Source organism: Gopherus evgoodei, chromosome 1 (assembly GCF_007399415.2).
Source record: "Gopherus evgoodei ecotype Sinaloan lineage chromosome 1, rGopEvg1_v1.p, whole genome shotgun sequence".
Lineage (NCBI taxonomy): Eukaryota > Metazoa > Chordata > Testudines > Testudinidae > Gopherus > Gopherus evgoodei.
This window is the reverse complement of record NC_044322.1, coordinates 206524944-206550458: the sequence shown is the minus strand read 5'-3', so window position 1 is coordinate 206550458 and position 25515 is coordinate 206524944. Positions and strand designations below refer to the sequence as shown.

The window sequence follows — 25515 nt, the reverse complement described above, 5'->3', positions numbered from 1 at the left end:
AGTGGTATAATTTTGGTTATGACAAGCATTTGTTTTGTCCCTAATGATGATAAAACCCCACTTTAAAGAAAAAAGTGAAAAGATTTGTAGCCTTGGAGTCTCTGTGAATGTCTACATAGTATGGTATTCTTGTGCAACTTTTTCCCTGTAAAGTACATGTGTGGTGTGATGTTTTCATTACTAGTGCTTCTTATTTACATGTTCTTCACCTGCATACTGAACGTGAATGTGTAGGACTTTGTTTTGTCTTATTCCAACAGATGGATATATGTTGATATATACACAGTGAGCCACCTACTTCTCCAACTGAACACTGAGTCATTTGAACGTTATGAAAACTCAAGCTATTGGCTGAATAAATCCCTAAATATAAGCATTTCTTTTCTTTACAGCAGCATAAAAGAGAAGTGTTAGGAGCTGCTCTTAACCCTTTGGAGTCGGAAGAGAAAAGGTAACTTTGAGCAACATTTTCTGGATATTTAAAGGTACAGTCATAGTATAATTCCCAAATCTGAAGCTTAGTGTCTAAAATATGGGTACTAGCATGAATTTTCCTAAGCTTAATTACCAGCTTAGATCTGATAGGCTGCCACCAGTCAGAACTTAGGTAGAGCGCCTGATGGACTCTGGTCTCCCCAAACCTTCCCTGGGGACCCCAAGACCCAAATTCCTTGAGTCTCACAACAAAGGGAAATAAACCATTCCCTCCCCCCTCTTTACCTCCTCCCAGATCTTTCCCGCCCTGGGTACACTAGGAGATCACCGTGATTCAATTCCTTGAATCACCACATAGAGAGGAATGATACTTTTCCCCCAGAGGGAATCCAGATTCAAGCTCCGTGAATTTAAAACAAAGAGGAAATTTACCTTTCCCTCTCTGCTCTCGTTCCCTTCTCCCTACCAATTCCCTGGTATATACAGACTCAGTTCCTTTGAGCCTTAACTAGGAGAAAAAAAATTAGACAGGTCTTTCTTCAAAGCCAAACTTTTAATAAAAAGAAAGAAAAAAGTAAAAGGTTTATCTCTGCAATTTAGATGGTAAAAAGATACAGGGTCTTTTAGCTTATAGAAAATGGATAAACAGCCTTATCCAGAAAAAATACAATTTAAACTATTTCCAGCAAACTACACATTTGCAAATACAGAAAAACAATGTAAAAGCCTATATTGTCTTTCTACCGTTGTACTTACAAATTGGAAACAGAAGATTAGAGAGCCTGGAGATTCGTGTGGTCACTCTCAGAGCCCAGAGAGAGAACAGCCCAAGAACAAAGGACCCACACCCAAACTTCCCTCCACCCAGATTTGAAAGTATCTTGTCTCCTGATTGGTCCTCTGGTCAGGTGTTGCAGGTCACTGTTTGTTAACCCTTTACAGGTGAAAGAGACATTAACCCGTAGCTATCTGTTTATGACAGGTACACATTGTATCTACTTGAAAATGCTATTTACCTAGCACACTCAGGCTGATGTTTTTAGAGAGCTCAAAAATGAGAACTTTGAAGAACAGGAGCGATGCTGGGGCAGGCGAAAGAGAATAAAAAAATTACAACAACTTTTTGGAAACTTTTGCAAATTTTGGTAGAAATTATGCAAGAACAGATTACAAATTAAAACCCACCATAAACATTAATATATATAATTTACACAATAGGAGTTCACAAATATTAGGAATTCAATGGGATTTTCAGAAGTATTAAAGATTGGTCATGGTGCAATAATAATATATATGTATATATTTAAGTTTTATTAATTCAGTGTGAGACAAATGCTGCATCTCCTTTTTCAGTCAAGAAACCTTCAATAAGAGTTTGGCCTAACTGAGGAGTGAATAAGGTCTGAACAACTAATTAAAATATTCAGTCATTTTACTACTGTGTATAACAAAGCACTGGCAATATTAAAAATTGATAATCTTCCTACTTATTAAAACGTGAACTTCATAAACACAATGTAATTTTGTAGTGTTCCTGTCCCTTTTAACAAATATTCGAGTGAGCTAATTTATAAGCAGCTCTGTCTGTGAAAACAGCATATTTTAAGAAAATATTAGAGAATATTCACAGAAAGCAACTTTTGAATTATTATTCGTAAGTATTTGGACTTGAAACAAGATGCTGAGAGCTACTCATCCTGTCTGAAAACAGCATGATTTATGTGTCCAGTAAAAAACATCTTGTTTTTCGAATGTAAGTGTTTGTAACGACCTGCTCACCAGTGAGATACAGACTAAAAATTTTTCAAATAATATTCAGTAACAAATTTAAGAGAATAATGCATAGATAATTCAGGAACATATTAAAAAGTATAATTGGTTAACTATACTGCTAGCTGTGACACTCTAGTTACCTTTCCCAGACCTGAAGAAATGCTCTGTGAAGCTTGAAGGCTTGTCACTTCCACCAACAGAAGTTGGTCCAATAAAATATATTACTTCACTTACCTTATCTCTCTTAAATTATCAGTCATTTGCCCTGTTGTAATTAGCATTTGCAGCATATATTTCCACTGTTTTAGAAGTAAGGGCAAGACTGTGGCCTGGTACTGGATTGTTGCACAGGGTCATAAATAGGGGGAAGACCCACTTCTTCCCCTCCCCCCCAACTAGGGTTGCCAAGCATCCAATTTTTGACCGTAATGCCCAGTCAAAAAGGGGCCCTGGCAGCTCCGGTCAGCACCACTCCCAGGAGCGACGAGCATGTCCCTGCGGCCCCTAGGTGCAGGTGAGATCAAGGAAGCTCCATGCCCTGCTCCCACCCTGAGTGCTGCCTCTGCAGCCAATGGGAGCTGCGAGGTCAGTACTTCTAGGGGCAGGCAGCGTGCACTGTGCAGAGCTGCCTGGCCACTCCTCCATCTAGGGTCCGGACACGGTGACTGTTTCCAGGAGCAGTGCAGAGCCAAGACAGGCAGGGAGCCTGCCTTAGCCCCGTGGCACCACTAACTGGGAGCTGCCTGAGGTAAGCAAGCCCTGGCTGGAGCCCACACCCTGAACCCCATGCCCTGGGTCCCCTCCCACAACCTAACTTCTTCCCAGATCCTGCACCCCCACCTGCACCTCAACCCCATACTCCAGGTTGGAACCCCTTCCCACACCCAAATTCCATCCCGGAGCCCACACCCCCTCCTGCATCCCAACCCCCTGCCCCAGCCTTGAGCCCTCTCCTGCACCCACACTCCCTCCTGGAATCTGCACCCCCTTCCACACTTCAATGCCCTGACCCAACCTGAAACCCCCTCCTGCACCCAAACTCCCACCTGCAGACTGCACCCCACATCCCCTCCTGCACTCCAACCCTCTGCCCCAGTCCTGAGCCCGCTCCTGGAGCCCACACCCCCTCCTGCATCCCAATCCCTTTCCCCAGCCCAGAGCCCCCTTTTGCACCCAGAACCACTCATTTCTGGCCCCACCCTGGAGCCTGCACCCCCATCTGGAGCCCTCACCCGCGCCCACATCATCCCATCCACCTTGCCCCGGCCCATTAAAGAAAGTGAGTGAGGGTGGGGGAGTGAGCGACTGAGGGAGGGGGGCTGGAGTGAGTGGGGGGTGGGGCATCAGAAAAGGGTTGGAGCAGAGGCAGGGCGTTGGGGCAGGAGGCAGAACAAGGATGTTCAGTTTTGTGCAATTAGAAAGTTGGCAATCCTAATCCTGACTCTTGTATATCTTGGCTGCAGATGGGTATAGAGAGGGAGAGCCAAGTCTGTGTGGTTGATGTGTTTTGTCCAGAAAGGATCAGAATGGGAATGGGAAATGGGGGGACCCTACGTTTCTTCTCCCACCTTTGGTGGCTGGTCCATGGAAGAAGCTGATAATCTGTTAAGTTGCTGTAGTGAATTACTTTCCCCAGGGACAAGGCAGGGAATTTAGACTTTGAAAGACAATTCTTTTCCTGACTCCCCATGGGGTGGTTGCATCTGCTCCTCACCACTTGTGCAAGACTGTTCCTAAAGACTCATTCTAGTCCTATGTATTTAAATGCGGCTAACAAAGTTTGTTGCAAAATCTTACACATGGCTTCTCGTTAGACACAGTGAGTTGTCCTGTTGTACTCAGTAAGACTAATCACAGTGCTTAAAGTTAAGCAAGCATTTACGTGTTTGCAGGATTGGAGACATAGTTTTTAATTTCTTTTTTGCTGAAAGTGTGGGAAAATATTTGTTAAAATGTGTTAGGTTTATGTGATCTTCCCCAATCATCTGGCAGTTTGAGAGAAGCAAAATTCTTATTTCTGTTTATCCACAAAAAATCTGCAGTTTTGGTAGGTCCTTAACTGTAAGGCATGAAGACGAATGGACTGTTATCATTTTTCTCTTTACAAGCACGGTTAAACCTTCCAGCTAGAAAAGGATGGGTCATATAATTTATTACGGAGAAGTAAACTGCAGATTACATTGCAGGAGGAAGGGAGACAGGAGATCCAACAGATATGTGTGTGTGTAGTATGGAGTATGTACATAAGTGTGGTATGGAGTGCATGACCTCTCACTTATAATTTCTTCACACTTGGGCACACTTCAGACATTTTATTTAGTAATACGATATGCAGATTGTTCAGGAGCCAGCAGCAGTTTTTTCACCTGAATGTCAAAACTGACAAGATTCTGAAATCAAACCTCAGCAACAACTTGTATTTTAAAGCAAGCAGCCCAAAGATCTGGGCACCAACTGTGGCCAACATAGTGCAGAATTGTTTTCCCACCCCTTTAATTCTCCCTGCTTTTATCTCTCTAATTACAAGGAGCATGGCTGCAGTGCAGATGAGCTATAAATCTATATGGAAGTATGATCAAAGAGCAGGAATACTTGTTGAAAACTGGGAGATTTATGGCATTTGAAGCTGCCCAGGGAAGATGTTTTCTTGTTTTCCAGATGCATCTAATCAATTTTCCCCTTGATTTTTAAGACCCCAGTATGCTGCAGGGGTGGGTGGTGCGAACTCCTAATTCACCTGTTTCCCTATGTTTTATTTTTTGGGGATATATGGAAAGTGGTTTAATTTGCTACACAGCTGATTACAGAAACCTTAATGAATACTGCCTATGATTGGGTGACAAGTTTTTTGCTTGAGATCCGGAACAGAACATTTTCAAAGTTTAGGGATGTTTGGATCCAGGGCTTTTGTTTTGGCTTTATATACAGAGGAGGGGGGAGGGGGCTGTGAAGTACAAATTAGAATTCAGACCTTTGGGGTGTTCTGCTCTGGTGTCCTCTGTCAAATTTAAACATGTGATAACATTTCAAGGTAAGAAAATACTGCACAAGTCTCCAAGCTCAATACCTCTTCCCTTCTGCTCCCTCCCTCTGCAAATGTCTGCAGATAACAATGTCCAACCACCCACGCTCTTATGTCTCCTAAGGGATGACCTTATGGCATGTGCATCCATTAGCCAATTGGCTAGATGGGCCAAAGACAACAGTTAGCGAGGGGAAGCACAAAATTGTGTGTGGGCATGTGTGAGAGAGACAGAAAGAGAGATTTGACTGTTCAGATGATTTTTATAAAAGGCTTCTATTTCCATTCTGATTTTCAGCCTCAGTTGTATATTTCATTGTGGCCCTCTGAATTCTCCCCCGTAACTTGGTCACTGTGTCCAATACATCCATATGTACAATAGACATGGAATCTCACATAATCATTTCCCTGCCATTGCATGCACCTCAGGCATTGATGCACCTGGGTCCCTCCTGTTCTCTGCCTGTGGAATACAATAGTTTAGTATCCTGAGGGCTGTAATCCTTTAGTCTATTTGTGGTTGTTGGGCTTGCTATAGGGGTGGCAGCCTTTGATATACAGGAAATCAGATAGACTAGGTGATCTGGTGGTCCTTGTCGCCTTAAGCTCTATGGCAGGGGTAGGCAACCTATGGCACACGTGCCAAAGGTGGCACGCAAACTGATTTTCAGTGGCACTCACACTGCCTGGGTCCTGGCCACCAGTTGGGGGGGGGCTCTGCATTTTAATTTAATTTTAAATGAAGCTTCTTAAACATTTAAAAAACCTTATTTACTTTACATAGACTCATAGACTCATAGACTCTAGGACTGGAAGGGACCTCGAGAGGTCATCGAGTCCAGTCCCCTGCCCTCATGGCAGGACCAAATACTGTCTAGACCATCCCTGATAGACATTTATCTAACCTACTCTTAAATATCTCCAGCGATGGAGATTCCACAACTTCCCTAGGCAATCTATTCCAGTGTTTAACTACCCTGACAGTTAGGAACTTTTTCCTAATGTCCAACCTAAATCTCCCTTGCTGCAGTTTAAGCCCATTGCTTCTTGTTCTATCATTGGAGGCTAAGGTGAACAAGTTTTCTCCCTCCTCCTGATGACACCCTTTTAGATACCTGAAAACTGCTATCAGGTCCCCTCTCACTCTTCTCTTTTCCAAACTAAACAAACCCAATTCCTTCAGCCTTCCTTCATAGGTCACGTTCTCAAGACCTTTAATCATTCTTGTTGCTCTTCTCTGGACCCTCTCCAATTTCTCCACATCTTTCTTGAAATGCGGTGCCCAGAACTGGACACAATACTCCAGTTGAGGCCTAACCAGCGCAGAGTAAAGCGGAAGAATGACTTCTCGTGTCTTGTTTACAACACACCTGTTAATGCATCCCAGAATCACGTTTGCTTTTTTTGCAACAGTATCACACTGTTGACTCATATTAAGCTTGTGGTCCACTATGACCCCTAGATCTCTTTCTGCCATACTCCTTCCTAGACAGTCTCTTCCCATTCTGTATGTGTGAAACTGATTGTTCCTTCCTAAGTGGAGCACTTTGCATTTATCTTTATTGAACTTCATCCTGTTTACCTCAGACCATTTCTCCAATTTGTCCAGATCATTTTGAATTTTGACCCTGTCCTCCAGAGCAGTTGTAATCCCTCCCAGTTTGGTATCGTCCGCAAACTTAATAAGCGTACTTTCTATGCCAACATCTAAATCGTTGATGAAGATATTGAACAGAACTGGTCCCAAAACAGACCCCTGCGGAACCCCACTTGTTATACCTTTCCAGCAGGATTGGGAGCCATTAACAACTACTCTCTGAGTACGGTTATCCAGCCAGTTATGCACCCACCTTATAGTAGCCCCATCTAAATTGTACTTTCCTAGCTTATCTATAAGAATATCATGTGAAACTGTATCAAATGCCTTACTAAAGTCTAGGTATATCACATCCACCGCTTCTCCCTTATCCACAAGGCTCGTTATCCTATCAAAGAACGCTATCAGATTAGTTTGACATGATTTGTTCTTTACAAATCCATGCTGGCTATTCCCTATCACCTTACCACCTTCCAAGTGTTTGCAGATGATTTCTTTGATTACCTGCTCCATTATCTTCCCTGGCACAGAAGTTAAACTAACTGGTCTGTAGTTTCTTGGGTTGTTTTTATTTCCCTTTTTATAGATGGGCACTATATTTGCCCCTTTCCAGTCTTCTGGAATCTCCCCCGTCTCCCATGATTTCCCAAAGATAATAGCTAGAGGCTCAGATACCTCCTCTATTAACTCCTTGAGTATTCTAGGATGCATTTCATCAGGCCCTGGTGACTTGCAGGCATCTAACTTTTCTAAGTGATTTTTTACTTGCTCTTTCCTTATTTTCTCTTCTAAACCTACCCTCTTCCCGTAAGCATTCACTATACTAGACATTCCTTCAGACTTCTCAGTGAAGACCGAAACAAAGAAGTCATTAAGCATCTCTGCCATTTCCAAGTCTCCCGTTACTGTTACCCCCTCCTCATTGAGCAGTGGGCCTACCCTGTCCTTAGTCTTCCTCTTGCTTCTAATGTATTGATAAAAAGTCTTCTTGTTTCCCTTTATTCCCATAGCTAGTTTGAGTTCATTTTGTGCCTTTGCTTTTCTAATCTTGCCTCTGCATTCCTGTGTTATTTGCCTATATTCATCCTTCGTGATCTGACCTAGTTTCCATTTTTTATATAACGCCTTTTTATTTTGTAGGTCACACAAGATCTCAAGGGTAAGCCAAGGTGGTCTTTTGCCACATTTTCTATCTTTCCTAACCATCGGAATAACTTGCTTTTGGGCCCTTAATAGCGTCCCTTTGAAAAACTGCCAGCTTTCCTCAGTTGTTTTTCCCCTCAGTTTTAATTCCCATGGGACCTTGCCTATCAGCTCTCTAAGCTTACCAAAATCTGCCTTTCTGAAATCCATTGTCTCTATTCTGCTGTACTCCTTTCTACCCTTCCTTAGAAATGGAACAATACAATACAATACAACAATAGTTTAGTTATACATTATAGACTTATAGAAAGAGACCTTCTAAAAATGTTAAAATGTATAACTGGCACGCGAAACCTTAAATCAGAGTGAATAAATGATGACTCAGCACACCACTTCTGAAAGGTTGCCAACCCCTGCTCTACGACAATGAAAGATGACAATTTGCTGCTGTTGTTACCGTTCTCCTATGGGTGGGTTTTTATTTCCTGTATTTAGGTGGCGTGGGCAGGAACAACATTTTAGGGTTCTCCGAAGGCAAGAGAAAGGGATTATTTATTGCTCTGTTTGTGATCAGAATGAGATGACCTGGCCATGTTGGACAAACCCCATCATACAGTACTCTTCAAGAGATAGCATGGGCATAGCAGCTTCCAGATTCTCCAATAATGCTCCTTTTGAAAAAATGGCTTGTAAAATCCTATTTTTTTCCTTGAGCATATTTGAGACAGAGCATATACAACAGAACATTTTGTTATAATAACTGGTTCTAGAAAGTACTTCTGTCTTGTGTATTCTTCACTCCCCATCTTAACACTGCCTCTTTAAAATCATTAAAGTAAATGAATAATCCACACACAGAGCAAAGCCTTTCAGAGGGAGAGAGTTTGTTGAAGAAAGACTTTGCTTTTTGGTAAATAGTTTCTTTCATGGTCTTGTTAAATAAACAGCCAAAGCTTCTGTTGGAAAATAAAAAATAAAGTTGTAACTTAGAACTTTGTCTGTGTAATTCTACATAGCTTTGGAAAGTGAAATCACTGACAAAGCTAGAATAGGGTAGATTGACTCCACCTTCCTGACACTGGAGATGAGACATTAGTGCTGGGTGTTTGTGCTCTGAGATAACCCTGGGACAAGTACAGCTGTTTTTGTGGTGGGATTCCCCTTAATGTACTGCTTTATAATTCTTAAGAAGCCCTTGGTGGAGAGGTTGCACTAAGGGTTATGAATTCCCTGATTTGGCTTTCTTTGCTTGTCTTCCTTTTGTTCCATAGTTGGCTGTGAGCTGCAGGTAAAAAAACAAAGTGAAGAAGAGTGGCTGTGATACGTTTGGTTTTGGCTGACCAGGGTTATTTAGAGGCATCCACAGACTATCCCCTCAGTTAAATAGACTCACTTTAACCATCTGTTCAAGCCCTGCCACTGTAGCCACGCCTATCAACATTGATACTTGCCAGCTACCGTTAAAGTCATTCACCTGCAGCAGTGTAGGGGTTAATTCTAGATAGGTAGTATCAATAATGTTGCTGTGTATAGCTGGTAAATAGTGATGTCGGTATTTGTCACATCCTGTAAACATCAGGTATGGCAATCTAAAGGGAAAGTTGTCATCCCTGCAGATTTGTTCCTCATATGCGAGATGGAGAAATCGGCTTCTTACTTTTGCTAGCACTGGAGTTTGCTGTTTTTCCTACCTTGGTTGGTTCGAAGCATCCAGCCAAGAGTGGCAGGACTGCCTGATGGGGAGAGGTGACCAGCTTTGCTGCGGTGGCTGCTGCTGTTATACCTGCCATGAATAATAGCCCAGTGCGCTAGTTAATCATTACATTGTAACTTTTTCCTGTTCCCTCATAACTGATCACTGCCTAGGGAACATGGGCAACCGCAGTCGGGCTGCTGACACAAAGTTCAGCATTGTGTGTGTGTGAATTTCTGTTTACACATATTTATATACGCAGCATTCTTCAACATATGTTCCGGTAAAGCTAATAGTTCTGGGCCAGTCTCTGTCAACCTGTCTGTCTTTTTGGGGAAAAAAGGGTTACCCCTCTCCTTGCCACTTCTCAAACAACATGCAAAAATGTTTGGTCTCTTTATGCAAAACTCTGCTGTGATGTTGCTCCTCAGCCAACTTTAGTGGAAGAATGGAATCACAGGATGCTAAGGTTTTGGCTGACTTAGAGAACATTTTAGGATTAGTTGCCCCTGAGCTGTGTTAATTTTTGAGGATTGTGAGCTGGCACTTGTGCAGTGAACAGGACAACACTTCTGTCCTAATCTACCAGAACTCAAACCACTGGGATTCAGGAAAACTGTGGACTATGACTAGATATCAATGGAAACTTGGGGTTTATTGGGAATTAGATAGTTAACCACAGTGAACCTTGCTCACATGCACGTGGTTGAACTAATTGCCAGGTTATAAGTCAGGAAGGAATATTCCTTCACAGCACTTTGTTTTTTCATCTTCCTCTGGTCGATAGACTGTCTCTTAGTGTCAGGTGGGTGTGGCCTACGTGACTATTTGCATTTGTGCAGGGTGAATAAACTTTGGTGCACTTGATTCCTTTCAGTCATCTCTTTCTGTGATTCCATGTACTGCAACAGCAAGGATGAGAAATCATTCAGTAACAAGCAGTCATTTTGTTACTAAGATACCTGTGCCCAGGTGTAAAAATAGTTTAAAATGTTGCCCTTTAGCTGATGTGGTGTCTGCATGGAGCAAACTAGCTTCAATCAGTAAACAACTTGCTTGGCTCAGGCAAGTGGCTTTTTTGCCATTCATTGAGCAAGTGCTATTGATGGAGCATCCATAGAACCACCAGGCATTCAGACACTGCAGTTGTGGCTACCAATATAAGAACTTGATTTGACAGAGAGAGCTGCTGTAAAAGGCAGGGGCACACATCTCCTGCAGGAGGTCTGGAATTTTTGCTTTCAGCATCTTGCTGCATCCCACAAACTTCAACAGCCGTATCTTTTGCTGGCTGGATGAGTTATGGGTTCTTTTTTTCCTTTCTCTCTTTTTAATCAGACAGTTATTTTCTTCTTGGAATTGATTCAAGGACCTGTGTGGCAGTGTTATAATGTTATCCAGTGTATCCTTCAGGTGCAAAGTTAATTTGTAAGACTTTCAGTCAAGGCTAATTCAAGTTATGCAGTAATTACAGTTTTACTACCAACAACAGGGTTAAAAAAGAAAGAAAGAAAAGCAAATAAAATGGCAGATGGTAGAGTTGGAGATATCAAGAATCCAACATGTGTGTGGGCTGGGCCACTGAAATGGCAGCCTCATGTTACAGGGTTAAGTGGAAGATGTTTTCTCAGAGCTGCATTTGGGCTTTCAGACTTAGAATGGGTAAAGTCTATATTATCTTTTCCCTTCCAAGTGCTTGGGTCTTATCTGCATAATTCTCATTAATGTTAATGGGTCTTCAGTGCATATGTCCCTTTGTATGAAGAGGAGAAGAGATCCTTTAAAGGTGGCAGAGAAGACGCTAGGAAGTGGTCAGAAACTCCTGGGGGAAAACAGGCAGCTGAACACTAGTTAATTTTTGCTGGCAAGAGACCAACAACAGTAACCTTGGTAGTCAGTCCAGAGGATGGGTTAAAAAAAAAAAAATCCTGAAGTAATGGCCCCAGGCCACCAACAGGGAGAGAACTTGGGTCCTTGAGCATGAAAAGTACTTTTCTTTTCTTTTATCTGCATTAAAGTATCTTTGCAGAGCTAGATATGGGCACATCAAAATGATCTCATAATGGTGCTTGCTGTGTTCTTTGAGAGTTGGAACTGCTCAGCTTCTTTAGGCCTTATGTCCCAAAGACTCAAAGCCCCACTCTGACAGCCATCCCATATAAGTGCCTCTCACCAATGGTATAAAGAGAGAGGAATTCCTGCAGTCTAGTTACTCTGTAATAAAATATGGCACCTCAGCCCCAAACTCTTTGCTAATATGCAAACACATAATAGGCATCTTGAGGGTGAATTTTACCTTGTTTGTGCATATAGCATAGAGTTCCAATACATGACATAAGCCTCCTTGGAATTCCACAGAGCAGAAAATGGTAACTTTCCCGGATGAGCTCCTCAATCAACACTAGATGCATCTAGTCCTTACCATGCTGGTGATCAAAGGAGGTCTTTGAATCTTGTACTGAAGAGTCTAATTAAGCAGATTATTATTGTTGTTATTATTATTATGTTATTGCATTATTGTAACTGCTAGAAGACCTAGTTATGAACAAAGATGCCATTGTGCTTGGCACTGTACAAATACAGAACAAAAAGATGGTCCCTGCCCTGAAGAGTTCACAATTTAAATATAAGACAATAGACCATGGATGGATACAGACAAGAAACAGACTGAGGTGTACCATAAGGAAACAACTGAACAGTATTGGTTAGCATAATAGCTAGTGGTTTCAGCATACCAGCAGGTAGAGTCTCCTGGATATATGTTGGGAGGATTAGTCTTGTAGGGACTCTTGAATCTACAAAAAATAGAATTGTCACCCATGCCCACTGTGGAAGTCTGGGAGATGCCCCTAATTGGGCTGCTATGTGTTTCATCTTTAAGTATTCTTCTTCCCAGGGTGTATTGTTACAGCTAGCTAATCTTTGAGGATAGAAATAAGAACATGAGAGTGGCCATACTGGGTCAGACCAGAGGTCCATCTAGCCCAGTATCCTGTCTTCCAACAGTGGCCAGTGACAGGTGCCCCAGAGGGCGTGAACCGGTAATCATCAAGTGATCCATTCCCTGTCACTCATTCCCAGTTTTTGGCAACAGAGGCTTGGAACAAGATCCCTGGCCATCCTGGCTAATAGCCATTGATGGACCTATCCTCCATGAATTTATCTAGATCTATGGAGGCAACATTGCAAGGGGGAAACTAATTAGCTTCATTGCTCCTCAGAGCCTCAGTTCTCTGAGAGAGAGAAAAGCCTTACATGTTTTTTTAATGTTAGTGACCAGCTGCATATGTGAAGTGGTTCTCTCCTAGAATGATTTGCTTTCGATGGTTCTGAGCTTCACACATGGAATTCTAAGGAGAAAATATATAAAGAGAATTCCAGATGCTGGCAAGTAACTTTAGTTTCTTTAGGTCTTTGCTATAGTACAGGGGGTCAGTGTTCAGTTTCCTGGGTTTTGTTTATGGTTCAGAGCCAGTAACTGAAAGGCAGCAGCAGGTAAGGAATATTTTGCACTTTCCCTTAACTAGCATTAAACAGTTGTGCTGCATGTTTTCATTCTCCAGTCAGATCATTCATTCTGCTGTCTTGGAATTGTGAGATGTTCATGTTTCCAGATCTGCATAGTCATTCTGTAGCATTACAAGTCATTACACTAAGCTGGCTGCTCGATTTTGATCTCAGCCAATAAAATGACCCTCTCTACATCTGTTGTCTACTTCAGTGTACATCCTATCTATCTATCTATCTATCTATCTATCTATCTATCTATCTATCTATCTATCTATCTATCTATCTATCTATCTCACAAAATAGATTCTGTGTTTATCTGGATATTAGCATTCGTGAGCAAGAAGAATCACATATTGTCACTGCACAGACATTTGTTTTCACATTGTCACTATGTATATGTCTACGCTGCAACCGAAAGTGTACTTCCCAGCACAGGCAGACAGATGTGCTAGCTCTGGTTGAGCTAGAACACTAAAAATAGCAGTTAGCTATGGTAACATGGGTAGTGGTTGGAGTTAGCTCCCTACTTATGTATCCAGAGGGTCTGGGCAGCTTTGTATTCAGGCGGCTAGCTTGCATTGCTGTCTGTGCTACCTCCAGCTACACTACTACTCCAGCAGAGCTAGCGCGTGTCTGTCTACTTGCGCTTGGAAGCATGTTCCCAGGTGGATTATAGATGTACCCTGTGAGTGCCACTAACACAATCAGCAGTTTGGCATCACTGCTGAATGTGGTCCTGCATGTTCAAGTTTTGCTCTTTTCAAATATAGAAATCAGAGTGAGACTGAGTTGCAAAATCGGGGTCGCAGTAGGAGAACGCATTTCAAACCTCCCTCAAAATACAGGGGTGTTTGTGTTTTGAATTCCATTTTGGTCTATTAGAGAAATACCTGTGAGGCCCTAATTGTGACATTTGGGTTTGGATTTTGACTCCCCACCAAAAAGTTCAGGATACTGATGCAGGCCACCTTTAATGGAATTACAAGGTTTCACATACCGATCAGACAATACGTTTAGCCATGGCAAGACATTTACAGTAGCTACAAATAACAGGTGAGTATTTAAATAGTACAGTGAACGATTTGATTGTACATGAGATTTGAATGAGCCGTTTGCTTGTTTGTTTTTAAACACAGAGTTTTCTAAAGAGAGATTTTTCTGTTCATGAATTTTTGTCAGCAGGAAAAGTAAGGAAATAACCCATGGACCCAATGCAGAATTCTCACCAGGCAGAAAAAATTCCTGAGCTAAGCCTGAGCAAACTTCACACTTATTTGACGTGAACTACATACAGAGCTCACTTTCTGGAATGCTCTGGACAAATCAAAAGGATGAGCTTCTCTGGCTTCAGAACAGTTTTGTTATTGTCCTGGCCTCATCTCTCATGGCAAAGAAGAGCACTTTTGTTTTCAGACATTTCCATTGTAAAGTCAATATCCATAAGGGACATTCAAGCACCCCAGAGAGTCAAAGGGCCTATATTTTCATAGGTTATTAGAAATATGTAAATAAGCAATATCACAGAAACTTCCCCAAAGGGATAACAGATGAAGCCATGAAGGAAAGATAAAATGTGAAATTGCAGAGTATAAAGGAACAACCCCCAAATCCATACTTTTCTCTTAAGAGAACACAGGCTCAAACCACAGTATTGTGATGCAGACCCTAGTTATTAACATCCAAAACTTGAGTGTGTGTGGATCTGATTTTGCTAGAGACCATTTCTAATCTGAAAAGATCTTAAGGCATCTTGGTGCAGTTATAACCTGTCTCTAAAGCTATTTTAGTTACACACAATGCCTACCCATGGTGGATGAACAGTAGAGTTAGTCTTAAACATTTTTTTTTAATTTCCCTTAGAGGTGTTAAGTGTTAGCACATTTTTATTGAACTAGAATTTAGATGAACTGAAAGGAGGTAATAACTTATACAGGAGACATTCCTGGGAACCAGCTATACCGACTGGGAGGAGAAGCTTTTAGGGGGTAATTTTTTTCTTTTTTTCAATGTGTTGCATACATGAAAGAGCTGGATAATGAAACTTGCTCCTCACAGAAAGCTGACAGTATTTTAAACCTGCATTGGTTCCTGGGCATTTGTGTTGAAACAGGTACCTCACTTGCTTGGCTCTCCTGAAGTAGTTTTATGGACTAAAGCACCGTACATATAGTGCACAGTGGCACTATTAGCATTTCAGAATGAGGTTGGGAAGCAAACTTATCTAGCTACAGCTACAAACTGAGGTGTAGTTAGTAAGGAGAGACAGTAACTCTCATTAAGCATAATTAAGCCTACTATAGACTGTAAACTGTTACTTACCTTAAACTTCTCTGCAAATAGTGTAGGGAAAGGGATTAACCTAGCAGATATGGACACTAATTACTACCTCCTTCATATTAAAGTTACCGTCAGGAAGGTCTGTATCATAAATAAAACATGGTAGGGGATGAGAGACTGAGAAATATGTAAATTAATTGCAGAAAAAAAGACCAAATTTAAAAAGAAAGTTGAGTGATGCTAGTGGAAGCACAATGGCACTCTGGCTAATTAGCAGGGCAAGTATGATAAATCCTTGACTTCTCACTGATAGAGCCTGCAGAGCCCAGTCTCTAATGCATAGCTGCCTCTGTGTGATTTAAATGAACACCACTTTTGGGGTTGTTGCTGGAGCACAACCTGAAGAGTGTACAAGTGTTTTCTTTTTTTTCCTAGAAGTTATCACCACATTTTTCTTCTGGGAATGAATTGTGACCATTGTAGATGTACTAGCTGATCTCTTGTTCTGAAAAAGCGTTGGTTTTTTGTGCAACTGACAAACCTAAAGATTCCAAAGATAGTCTTGTTGTATGGTTTAATAAGCATCTTCTTGATTCTTCTACAATCAAGAAATAGTATGTTGAGATAATGATAAAAATGTAACAAATCTTCAGATGATGAGTTTGCATTTACCTATGAAAATATATTGTCAAAGGAAGGATGTTCTTGTGTCCAAAGGATGAGAAAAGAAGCCAGGATTCATGGGGTATTATTTCTGAATCTTTCATTTGTGCATTGTGTATTACTTTGGTTAAGTCATTCACCTTTATGTGCCTGAGTTTCCCCATCTGTTGAATGGAGATGATAAAAATTTCATAATTGTCTGCCCTTCACAACCGTTATTTAGTAAGGTCTTCACTTGGGACGACTCACGTTATTAAGGATTACTCAGGTAATTATGTCCTGAAGGATTAAGCCTTCTTAGATTTTACTGTGTCACTATTGTTACTATTTAATACAGTTGAGTATTTTATACCCAAAAACATATGTGCACATTGATGTTGGTTTATGGAAGACTTAGTTTTCCATATATCTCTGTCTAGACCACCTTCAGGTTCAGTCATGTCAGTATAAAGACTATTCTGAGCTAACTCATCAGGGAATAATTGGGGGTATAAACTCATCATTCATATCCCAACTGGTTAGTTGACAGAGCCAGGTCAGGAATGGAAGTATGAGTACTCTGTTGTTTTAACAGCTGTGACATTATGACATTTTATTAATCCAGACATATTTGTGCAAAATTAGTGTTGACTTCTAGTATATATTACCTTTTAGTTGTTCATTGACTTTTATTATCTGTGCATATCAAAGGAGACATGGTAAATGAACAAAGAAGACCTGTTATTGGACAAGTTTTATTTGACATTTTGGGAAGCTCTTATTATAGGGTTTCCTCCAAAGGAGGGTGAGGGAGAAGGTTATCATTAGTTACACTTCTGCAGACATTGTGCATTTTTTAAAACAGAAACAGATCCTTACAGTCTCTCAGCCCTTGATGTTCTCCCTCACTTTGTGGCCCCTCCCTCACTCCAGAGACTGCAGCTTCCATTTTGTGAATTGGCCCTCCAGACAGGTCACTATGTGGTTTCCCCTTCTGGGGTATAGAATCTCACTGGATCTGCTGTCCACTTTGTCCGTGTCTGGTGGAGGAACCTGGCCTGCCCAGTACTCTGAATTCCAGCCCAGGGACCCTACAACACACAGCCAACAGCTGCTCAGTTCCGAACCTTGCTGCTCTCTCTCTGGGCTATTTCCTACTCACCTCCCACAGGCATTCTTCTCCACTCTTCTGGATATGCCCTTCCCTGGGGGCCAGTGTCCCAGGGTCCTTCCCACTCTCATGCACAGAGGGTGGCTGCAGACAACCTCACTGCAGCCATTTCTTTTGCCCGCATTCTGGCTTTATACCAGCCCAGTCTCTGCTCAGCTGAACTCCATCTTCCAAACAGGGATTGCTTCTCCCTCCTAAACTCCTCATGTGTGGCTTATCTCATGAACTGTCCCCTTTCTCAGCTTCCTTCACCTCTTTGGGGCTGGTATGAGGTGAACACCCCATCATAGACCTTAAAACAGATCCCCTAATAATGTCCATTGTAGGTCATGGTCTTAACATTTTCCGTAAAGGTTAGCAATCTCTCTCAGACAGCAATACAGGCAGTTTTTGACTTTACAGCATTCAATTTATAACGATCAGCACTTAGAACGTTTCTGAATTGACACCCTGATTTGACTTAAGACAATTGGTTTTGACTTTATGATGCTCGGTCCTGCAATGGAGTGGATTGCGGTTCCGAGTTCCGACGTTCCGACTTCCGACGCAATTTTCAGGAACCAATTGTGTCATAAGTCTGAGGACTGCCTGTATCTTTCATTTGTCAAATCCACTGTCCAGTTTTCAGCTCAGGTTTCCAAAAGAGAGATATTGTTTCAAGCACTATGAACAAGTAGCCCTTTTCTGTTTCAGTTAGTTTTCTTCCACCCTACATCCGTAATGTAGAACTTTTAGGACGACCAGCAACAATTGAACTTTTATTTCCTTTATAATGAGAATGGCCTGGTCTAAGAAGTTTGATTTTAGTTCAGTCCACACATTGCTGAAGATGTGTATCTGTCACAGGGCGGCTCCATCACGACCTGGTGAACCTCACTGCCCCGCCTGTTCAGATGATTCTTCAGTCACAAATACACACCAGGCTCTTTATCTTTAACAAAGGTATGCATTTTTTCTCTATTACATATCAGTAACATGCAACACAGGCTTATAGCAACAACAGGCTTTCCTGCAGTCCTCATTCACTCTCTGAGCTTCCTTCTGAGCTCCTCTTGCATTCCCCTTGCTTCCTGTTTCCTTTCCTTATATTCTTCCCAATTACCTTGTTAACACAGTGATTGTCACCCAGGTGCTCATAATCTCCCACCCGAAAGTATATAATTTTGCTCAGATGGGCCTGCAGCCTTCTCCAGGTTGCAGCAATGTCCGTGATCAGGGTGCTGCTGATAGCACACTGTCACAGTATCCAACTCCAAATCACCCATCCAACAAGCAACTGGGTAACCGATATTAAATCTCCAGCAATATATTTATAAAATGTACCAGACACCTAGTATCTGGAACACTAAATCTAACAGCCCAAGGTAGATATGAAAAGATGACTGATACCATTAGCAAGGTCTCAGGGCAACATGCTGTTGCTGCCAGTTTGAGGGAAGCTAGAGGGTGCTGGGATGTCTACCAAAATGCTCAAGAACTTCATCTTCCACAACAGCCCGTGGCTGACAATATTTGAGCTTTATCCCCTTTCTAGCTGATGGAAGAAAGAAGGAGCTTACTTTCTCTTCTCCTCTTCCAGTGCCTCCTGGCTGCTATGACCTGGATGAGTCTGTGTGACTTGGCTCCTCACTCAGCCTTGAGGTCCTCCTTTGTGAATAAGTCTTGAGGTCCTCTTTGTTAATAATGCCAGTGTTTGCCTCCACTTTCCTAAGCAGCAGCAGTGACACTGTGAACCTGACATTCTCATTATTGCCCACAGGGCTTTGATTAGCAGCAGTGAAAATTACCCAGAATCTTGTTAATGTCATGTTATTGCTGCTTTGCAAAGCTCTGAGCAGTAGCAGAGTCACTGGAGCCATTGGTCTACAGAATAAGGAAAGGAATACTGCATTGAGTCACACTTGGTTTCTGTTTGAAATGTGTTCTTGACATCCGTAAGGGGTAGAGACTTTTTAAAAGAAAAACTTAACTTCTTCAAGTACAATGACATAGGAATGGATTTGTCAAGTATTTATAGATGTATCATAATTCTGTGTAGCAGGTATAATAAAAATTTCCATCATAAGTGTACTTCCAAAAGCAAATAACCTTAGCTTCTTTTAGAAATTACGCTTAGCACCTACATGTTCAAAGCATTGAACAAACATTTAAGTAATCCAACAATTCACTGTGAGCTAGGTGTTATCCCCATTTTACAGATAGTGAAACTGAGCCACAAAGAGGTGTGCCCAACGCCACATAGCAAATCAGCAAAAGAGCTGAGATTAGAGCTCAGGGCTTTCCTGACTCCCAATGGTTTGTTCAGTCCTCCAGACCACATCACCGCTCAACAGCTGCCTGTTAATTGCTTCTGAGAGCACTGATGTTAAACAAATTATGAAACAAAGTAACAAGCCTGAGGAGGTCTGAAAACGTAAAGAATGGTTTGCACCTTCTCAGCAAAATCAGCGGAACTCCATTTCTGCAATGCTTCATTTCCAATTTGCATCTTAAAGATATGTGATCTCCTCCCTCTCCCAGCTTGGTGCCTCCATTGCCATATACTTTATCTTGAAGTGATTCGATTTTATTTGTACAAACTGCACTAGTCGTCTGCAATAAGGATGGCTATACACATTCATGCATTGTTCTGAAATTTAGGTAAAGATAATCCATTAAAATAAAAATAAGTAATGCTTATTTTTTTAATTAGGAAGTGTACTTAAAAAATAAGGACAAATCTAATTTGATCAATGAGATTTCTTGGTTGTCTGTTAAATTTCCTGACTAAATAACCTCAGAAGATGCAATGTTTCTGCCAGTTGTACCCAGCTCTTCCCACTCTGGATGAGTCAGTCACACATTTCTGGATCTAAATTTCCTTTTCCCTCAGTCTTTGTTAGTAATATGAAAAGAGCTGGGTTTTGAAACTAAGTTGGCTTTTGAAAAATGATTATAGCTCTGTGAGAATGAAGAGAGAGAGATGCCCTCTGGATGAGATGTGAAATCAAAGTCTTGGCCATTAAAGATATATGGCACTTTTCACAAGAGTTAAGGGCATAAACCCCCAATGAGCTGGTTACATATGAGTTGGGTTCGTTAAGTTCTGCGTCCCTGAATTCCTCTTGCACTTTCCATTAAATATGTGAAAGGTTCTCACATGTTTTTTGATAATATGGATCACATCTGTCATCTGAAGATTTAGTCAACACTTTTCCAGTCCAGAATTGTTCTTTAGGAAACATTTTCTCATATGCTGCCCCATTGAATTATAAATGTTCCAAGTAATGGGGCTTCCAATACTTCCCTTGGGATACAATATCAGAGGCTAATAAATTGGACGCACTCCACCATCACTTTGGCTTCCTCTTGATAAATAAACATCCAGCTTCATGGTAACTTCATCAGCCATATGGCTACTTGCATCAGAAATTTTGGTGCGCAGTCATAAAGGCCTCATATATATTCTTCCCTAAATCACTGCAAGGGGGAAGCTCTCTCCTATAGAAGATATATATGGTATTTTGCTGTGCAGTTCCATAGGTTGTAGTTCTGAAATCTTATTCTGTGTGGTCTTTTTTTTTCTCTGTTTTGTACCTCCCCTGAGATTTCTTGCATCTGTTGCTTGATACCGCATAGCAGTGGCTGTCCAGGTTGAAGGAGGAATTAAGGAGGAATGATTTCACAGAACATTTTTGTGGAGTTATTTCTATCATTTTTGTTTTCTAGGAATATCGCAGGAGTAGATTCCCTGGTTGATAGATGTCAGATCACTGAGGAAAATAAACTTGTACAGGAAAAAAATCACTTTACAATAGCCATTCAGTAATTTTGCAACTTTTTTGCTATTATCTTTTTTCTTTATTATTACAGTCAGCATTAAATATTATAAAGCACCAGCGTGACGTTCTGGATATGTGGATCACTAATCCTATCATAGGTCTGAAAAAGCAAGTTTGTCTCTCATTCTTCTTATTTTCTTCTCCAGAATGATCAGTCTTTGTGGAATGGGCTTCTTAGCATAAAGAACTCCTCTTAGTTAGCCTCGGGCCTCTACAGGATTTCCATCCCCTGGTGAGAGAGAGAGAGACTGAGAGAGAGAGAGAGAAAACAGTTTGCCAGGTGTTTCGACTTCTAGAAAATGCCCCTCCGCCTCTCCAGCAGTCGCTGCCTGGGGCAAAAGCCCATATACTGGGACACCAACATAGCAGGGCAGGAAAAATTATAGGCCTCCATGTGAGGCTATCAGGTAAAATTTGGAAGGCTGAAGTTGTTTGTTCACTTCCAAACTAACTTCTCAATCTTTTCCTCCCAAGTTTCTGTATTTGTTCCTTTTTCTTCCCTTTCTCCTTCAGTTTGTTACTCCTACCAATATTTATGTATGCATGTTAAGTGCAGAACCTATCGTAAATACTGTTGATATAACCAGCATCCTGATTTTGTGTGTTAGGCTCTGATTCAGGAAGGAGCTTCAGCATGTGTCTAACTTCAAGCATGTGAGCACTCCCATTGACTTCAGTGGGACTATTTGTACAGTTAAAATCACCTGCTTAAGCACCTTCCTGAATCAGGGTCTTAGAGAGATGCCATTGTGTTTCCATTGCTGGCAAAAGAAGAAAAACAGCTCTCACTCCACCAGTGAGCTGATGCAGTGAGAAATGTAGGGCTGGATACCAGCTGTGAATGCCAGCCGAGTAGCATTGTAAGAAGTTATAAAATACCATTTCAGCCAGATTGCCCAGATGCACTTACAAAAGCTACCATCAAACTAGAGTTCTTCACTCCATTTATCTGTTTGAAGGTCCTAGTTTCATGACAAATGAAAGACTATTAAATATTGAGCAAAGAAATTTCACCTGGAGTCAGAGCATTTTAATAAATAAAGATTAAAGAAACCAATATAGCTCCATGGAATGTTGTCATTCCTATCCATACCTCTACATTTTCCTGTTTACTCTTATCCTTTCCCCCACGTCATCTGTTCTAATGCATCCGTCTCATAGATTCAGAGATTTGAAGGCCAAAAGGGACCACTATGATACTCTTTTCTAGTCTGTCCTCCTGTGTAACACAGGCCACAGAACTTCATAAAATAATTACTAGAACAGCTCTTTTAGAAAAAAATTCAGTCTTGATTTAAAAATTTCTAGTGATGGAGAATCTACCACAACCTTTGGTAAATTGTTCCAATGGTCAATTACTCTCACCATTCAAAATTTCATGCTTTATTTCCAGTTTAAATTTTTTCTAGCTTCAACTTTCAGCCATTGGTTCCTAATTATACCTTTCTCTGCTAGATTTAAGAGTCCACTCTTAAATATTTGTTCCCCATGTAGCTATAGATAGACTATAATCAAGATATCCCCTTAACCTTTTATTTGCTAAACTAAATAGATTGTTTTTTTTCTCTTGTTGTTGTTCCTCCTTCATTTCTCTGTTGGTGACCCTGATCATTTGTGGCCAAATCCTGAAGTTTTTACTCCAGCAAAACTCCTATTAAAATCAATGGAGCCAGATTTTAACTCCCTGTGTTTTGCTTTCGGTTCTTACCAGGTGTTAAATTTTACCCATAGCAAACTATATGCATTTTGGGCCATACATTTAAGGCAACATAAAGGCATTGGTTGTTCATTTACTTCTAGAATTAGTCTGTTTCCTTTTGGATCTCCATTTGGAAGCTGATTAGGAATACGCATGATGCTATAACATGCAAATTCTAATGAGTAGGTGGAGAATAAGTATTTTCTGTGTGAAATGTTAGAAGTTTTGTTTTACTCATTTAAAGACAGAGATTTCAATATGCTTGTTTAACATTCAGCAAGCTCTCAAAGTTAAGAGTCCTGAGGGTACGAGGTGTTTAAAACAAAATAACCTACATGTTGAAGAGATAATTAGGTGCGGGAGGGAAGATGGGAAATGTAGGGAGTTCAAATGGATGAGGGCCGAGATAATCTTAATGCCCCAAAGAACACCACCATTCTCTTCCCGTCTCCCACAGGGCTGCCCTAGATAAACTGGCAAATGGATGCCCCCACCAGTCTGCAGTAACCCACTTGTAAATTAATGAACATTTTACTGCACTTAATATTTTGTTGATATAAAATATTATATCAATAAGCAATGTATTTTACTACTAACATTTATCTTTTGGTTTTATTTTCTGCATGGAAATTGAATATATATTTTTGACTTGAGCCTGTGCATGGGAGTCTATTTTCAGTGAAGAACAGCATGAATTAGTGCACAACTGTCAATAATAGGCCCTGCACCCCTGATTCCTGTCTTCAAGGAACTGAAAACATTCAGCCTACACATTAGATGCCAGCAAATCCCTTCATTGAGGAGTATCTACCTTCGAGATGGGATTTGCAATATGGATGGCATCATAAATCACATGCATTTAATTCTGCTGGCTATTGGGATTCTACTAAAATGTAATGCATGATGCTCCAGACAATAAGGTCCAGTGGAAAGAGCAGGGAACTGAAAATAAAAGAAACTGGGTACTGGGTACTGGTACTGGTTCTATCACTGTATCACTGTCTTTGGAATAGTCACCTCTCCTTACAATATCCAAGTTTCCCCATCTGTGAAAGTGGGAATAATGATTCTACTTATACATCTTTGTAAACTTATACATCTTTGTAAAAGCTCAATATATAGTTGGTGCTAGGTATTTTTATGTCTTGACACTTCAGTACTAAGACCCTCAACTGGAACCTCAGAGACTGGTTAGTGTGCAGTTACTTCATGCAATTATCCTTTGGTAGATTGCCTGCCATTAAAAACATAACATTTACCAGTACGTTGTGATTGTGATACAGTGGCTTAAGAAAATAGCACAGTTACTGCATGTACTTTGTTTAATGACTGTTGTGTTTTTAAGCCAGGTAGAATGGACCTGAGGAGTGAAATCTGTTGTGTTGATCACTCATTGCTATCCATGCGAGTAATGTATTTTAATAAATATTTAAGGCTATATGCAGCCCTCAAAATGGCTTGCAACTCTTATTGACACTATTGGGATTATTGTGTATTTCCTTTCTCCAAAGTTACTCTCATGCCATTCAGTACCTTGCTGAATTGGAGCCTATCTTAATGATGATTTTGATGGAAAATCCAGGATGTCACTTCAAAATAAACATTGCAACTTTATCCTTCTATTTTTTTTAACTACAGACATATTTGTTCAAATGCCACCTATAAGCCTTATTTATGAGTGAATAATGACTAATATGTTGGGAAATTTTGCTTTTTGTTCTTAAAACATAACTCCCAGTAAGTTATGTCTAATTTGCATGTACATAAATCTTGATAAGAACTGGGTATCTAACTTTGTTTTGTACATTGTTGCCTTTGTATTAAAATATGTAGCTAATTTTTAACCTGAAGAGGAGCTCTCCTGTAGCTTAGTTAACACTTGTAAATTCCTATCAACTGTAACCAAAATTAAGAAACTTAGTGGAAAATGTGTCTGCCTTTATAATGATTTTTCCATCAGTGTGATTATTTTAGCATTATCTACATAGCAAAAGCTATCACTAAGTTTGTGAAACAGCTCCAGAAGTTCTGACCCCTTGCTTTCGGTTGCTCTTGATTTCCATAAAAATTAATTTTGAGGGGGCTGAAATTTTCCATGCTTGGTGACATCTGAAATGTAAATTGGTTGGGGAAAATTTCTTGAGCTGTTCTTTTTATACAAGGCTGGGGAAAATATCCTTTTTCTATAATAAAAAATATTACATGCTTTGTCTTACATAGATAACTCATAAATGGCTGGACTTTGAACTGCAGTGTGTACGTAGTGCCCATTCTGGAATATGTCCATGTATATCTAGAAAGTGTATATCTAAATGGGATAAATACTCAAAGAACAATTCAAAAGCTACTCAGATGCCTTACAGGTTGCAGTGGATACAAACTGTGTCTGCTTAAACTTCTAATAAAGCATCAAAATGTGATCGTTTGTGCTCTGAAAGGTACATATAGATAAATTAACCTTTAAACCATCTCCAGATATAAAATATAAGCTCAGGTTTTTAAGAAGTACCAAAGGATGCGTTGACTGACAGTCAGTCTTTATCACTATAAACTTTCCTGTATCTCACAGGAATTTATATACTGTAGTGACTCTTTGTTCTCAGTATCAAATGCCATAATTTTCAAATAATGGTGAGAAGAGGGTGGGGGAAGCAGAACACAATGTTCTGCTATTGTTTTAGTTCCCTAATGATCGCACGCTTCATAAAATTAAATGATACCTTTGTTGAAGA

General features: G+C 40.6%; 1 protein-coding gene across 8 annotated transcripts in view; it reads left to right on the top strand.

Annotated features, from left to right (window-relative positions):
- ZBTB20 (zinc finger and BTB domain containing 20) overlaps window positions 1–25515 on the top strand; it is a 626502-nt gene that overhangs the window by 76802 nt on the left and 524185 nt on the right. For all 8 annotated transcript variants that reach the window (XR_003996513.1, XR_003996514.1, XR_003996515.1 and 5 more), the window contains exon 2: window positions 393–451. The gene's annotated coding sequence lies outside the window, so the exon portion shown is untranslated. The remainder of the gene's footprint in view (window positions 1–392; window positions 452–25515) is intronic.